The sequence below is a fragment of the Pagrus pagrus genome, assembly GCF_965226575.1.
Source record: "Pagrus pagrus genome assembly, chromosome: 1".
Lineage (NCBI taxonomy): Eukaryota > Metazoa > Chordata > Actinopteri > Spariformes > Sparidae > Pagrus > Pagrus pagrus.
This window is the reverse complement of record NC_140185.1, coordinates 24060103-24064293: the sequence shown is the minus strand read 5'-3', so window position 1 is coordinate 24064293 and position 4191 is coordinate 24060103.

Below are 4191 nucleotides of genomic sequence, written 5' to 3'. Positions count from 1 at the left end.
TCCACAGCGTCTTGGTCTACCACACACTGCTAATTGCTCTCTTGTTCCTGTATGTCAACATATACTATGTGTAGTATTTGTAGTATGTTGTATCTCCCCCTCCTGTGGTCGAGCTGGCGGCCTCGGTGCCCGCAGTGCTCTCTTTAGGGCCGAGGCCGAGCTCGCCTCTGTTTGCTTTAATGGGAAGCAGACCCATCATTGAAAAATTTGCCATGTAAGGTTTTTCTGCCCTTTAGTATTCCTTACTATTTATTCCCTCCTTACTATAGCTCTGCCGTCCACTGAAATGTGGCTTTGCTCTCAAACTTACAATCAAGCGCAGTATTTTCCTTGTTAATGTCAGTGGCAATGGCAACTACAAGAACTTTTATTTTTTACAGCCCCGCAGCCTGAAGGCCAAATTACATGTTTGGACACCCACCAATAGACCACCTCTACTCACAAGTGTCTCCTTCAGCCTGCATGGATGATGGTGTGCTGACATATGTTGCTCCACATGGGCCTTTTTAAGGAGTGGAGTGGTTTGTTGAACATATTTTTCTAACACAAACCAGTAATTTTGATGGTCGTAGTAATGCAGCGTCCTCTGGGTCGCACAACAAGGAGCAGAGGGATGGGGCGAGTTTACTGTGTTACTTTCCTGTAATATGAGCATGTTATTTTGCCATCAGATGATTAAAGTGCCACACATCAAAATAATTGTTCAGAGTGGCGATGAGTAACCAAAACTTGAATACTCTCTTGGGGCAACCAAGCATAACCACATGCAGCAGCAGCAGCAGCAGCAGAAGAGAACAAGGGGATCTTGTCAGATGTGTATGCCCCATCTTCTCCAACAACATCTTATGGCTGTGTTGAGTCATGCCTCAACAGACAGGCGACAGACATTAAACCCTGCTCTTAACCAAGCAGCAACCACCACAGCTAATGTCTGAGGGAGAGGAGTGGTGGAGCCTTAAGATCCAGCTCATCTGATGGATAATGGATGCAGAGTTCAAGTCAATTTTAGTATTTTCGGTAGCTTTTTTCACTTATTTTGTTGTTTTAGTGGTAACTTTAAAGTATTCTTGTTGCATTACAGGTATGCTGTGCAGGTTTTTAAAATTATTTGATTAATGTTTAGACCCAAAAGTCAAAATTTTTAGTCACCACTAAAAGTCCGTAGTGGTGTCTGTATCTGCAGGGACCCTGCCCTTGACCAGCGTTTTCTTATTTTGCTGTGTCTGGGAAGTTTCTTCTGGTGAGAGAGAATTGATTGTTGAGTTGTCAAATGACAACACTTGAGGTTGGTGGCTTACCAACTCAAAGCATCAGAATGAGACTCAACCAATCAACTTTGAATGGAGTGTTTACAAACGGCAACCTACAAATCCTTCATTGTAGGCCTTTACAGAAGTGGTTGCAATCTGCAGCTCAGGACACCCAAACTGTCATGAGATGATGACGTTGATATAATTTACTTTTCCTGTTTTGGGTGCTTCTTATTAAATCATTTGTATGTTTATCTGTTCAACAATGTAGGAAGGAGAAAACCACTTCTTGGTGGAGCTGAAGATAACTGGTTCCTAAACTAGGAGGTCTGTTTTATTTTAATGTGTAACCCGCCTAAAATGGTCAGGGATGGCTGAGGTAAGGAGATAAAAGCCCAAACAAGGTGTGTTTCTGGAGGCCTTGACGGCTACAAATTCACGCTTGCATTAAATGCAGGACAGGTCACAGAATGGTCTCGGTAGGGGCCTTCACAATGTGTTTTTCTTCCCTATTTTAAAGCATACAAAAAGAAAATTACACTCACTCACTAGTGAAAATGCAATTAGATGAACCCCATAAGCAAACGATGCACACAAGCTAAAATCTCCACTGGATTATTCACACATTATGTGTATTGTCAACACACACTAGTTTGAGTATGAAAATGATTTGAATCATTGACTACCGTCAAAACACCAAAAGATGATGGTACTGTATATTTCTTGGACGAACGAAGTTCATTCCTCTAGAAGAACCTTTACAAAGGCATTTTATATTGTTTTTCCTTAAAGGTACCATAAGTAAGAATCGGTCACCTGTCGAATTCCCACTCCAAATAAACGGGGCAGCACCACAGTAACTGCTAAGTTAGGCTTACTTGAGCTGCCGTTAGCTAGATAGCTGAGTTAATCGTGTATCTAGTGGTCCAGGCTGGGAGGTTAGATCACCACGGGAGTGGAGGCTACACAATACATGGACGTCATAATGTAAAAACTGTCATTTCTTTACACTTCGTTTTCAATTAAAATTCTTACACACTGCACCTTTAAATGTGTCTTTTCAAGCTGACACTTTCCATCAATGTATGTGAATTGCAGCGACTGTTGCCTCTGAATTTCTCGGTGAACCTACCGGCCCTGAAGCTGGAATGCCTGGCATGTACTTCACTGGTGCCAGTCCTCTATTCAAGATGTCACAAACCATTACAGCTACAGTATATACAGGCCTCTCTATACAGCACACTCGTCCTGTGTGCTTACGTTCCACTAATCTGGACTTCCATCACCTCCTTATCCTCGTAGGAGTGATTCTTGTGCATTTCCTGTTCCACTGTAATCCACTGTGATGGTTTGTTTTTATAATCAGCCCCGCACACCATATGGTCTCTTCATTCAGTCTCCCCCAGTTTTTCCCCGACTCGTGCATCTCATTTTCATGCGTCTTGTTTAGACGTCCACCAGCACTCCACAGTTTCTAGGGAAAGTAAACAATTTGAAGGACCTCCACAAGCCCCTGTCCAAATAAACCAGCGCTCAGTTTGGTGTAAGAGGAACAGCCCTTCAATGTGTACATGTGGTTCCTTTTGAGCTGCAACACAAAAAGGAAAACAAGGGTACCACCTGTTCCAGATTATATAACCTCAAATGTAAACAATAAACAAATGTTCGAGTTGTGTAATCCTCTTGTCTTCAACTGAGGCTAATGCAGAGTTTACAGTTTCCGTTTGGCCTGGTTTGAATTATGTGTCTGGGTTGATACAGAGACATGAGACAACAATTCTGAGAAGAAAAAGCAAAATACAGTCATCGAGTCTGAGTTACATGCTGACTAAAGTTTTTCACAAGGGACTCCTCAGGACCGGGAAATCCAGACAAACAAAGTCACGGACTGCCTCTCAATAGTATGCCATAAAATTGAAACTCAACATCAGTAAAAGACAGGATGTTATACAGGTAAGTCATCAGGTTGAATGTCAAACACAGCACAGGTAACTGGTGTGTGGCATTCCTAAATGATTTATTTTGTCAAATCCAACTTCCAGGTAAATTCAGAGTCACAACCATTGAAGAAAAAGGAGGTGAGAGACTAAATAATCAAGGCACATCTTCACACAGATAGAAACCTGGACTGAATTGATTGAAACCCACTGTCGATGCACAAAAAGAGAACTTCTTTTTCCACAGGTGGAAATTTCTCGATTTCCCAATTTGGAGGGATTTATGTTTGGATATTTGATCTGTAAAGGTAGCTGAAGCCATTTCAAAAACAATCAGGATCTCATTGCATGGGGACGTCATCACTGAGGATAATGTCTCCAAGTTAATGCTAAATGACGCACCACGACTCACTTTCATAATATTGTTCTCATACTGTTGGAACAAAATGTTCCCAGTCTGCTTTTAGTGGGTGGATTGGTAATATGATCCACTAGATCAAAATAACAACATTTATAGAATCTCTGGATTGGTACATCACAATCACTGCTTCTCCGTAATGTAATTGTCCGATATACAACGCAAGGGATGAGAAAAGTGTGGCCTTTTTCAGCTGAGGACAGAGACTAGAAGAAGAGTATTTCCAGGCACTCTGCGTGATAGAAGGACCACATGACGTCATCCTGTGCGAGATGATGCATGATGGGCCAGACTTCCTGTTAAACATGTATTTTGACTGAGTGCAGAGCCCAAACTGGCACAGCCCTTGTGGGAAGAAAGTCTGTCTGAGGGTTCAATCTGCTGACATTCCTTCTGAGTGGCCGTGCTCTTGTAAATATCTGAGATGTTTCAGCTCACGATGGAATAAAATGTGAAATATTTGGGTCACAACGCAGCGAAGCCCTCTGCAGGGTCAGCGAGGAGATACAGTGACGCAACCTTTTTTTTAAAAGCAGGAGATCCTTGTTGGTCCGTCTCTTAAAACCTGTGCTATTACTGTGTGAAG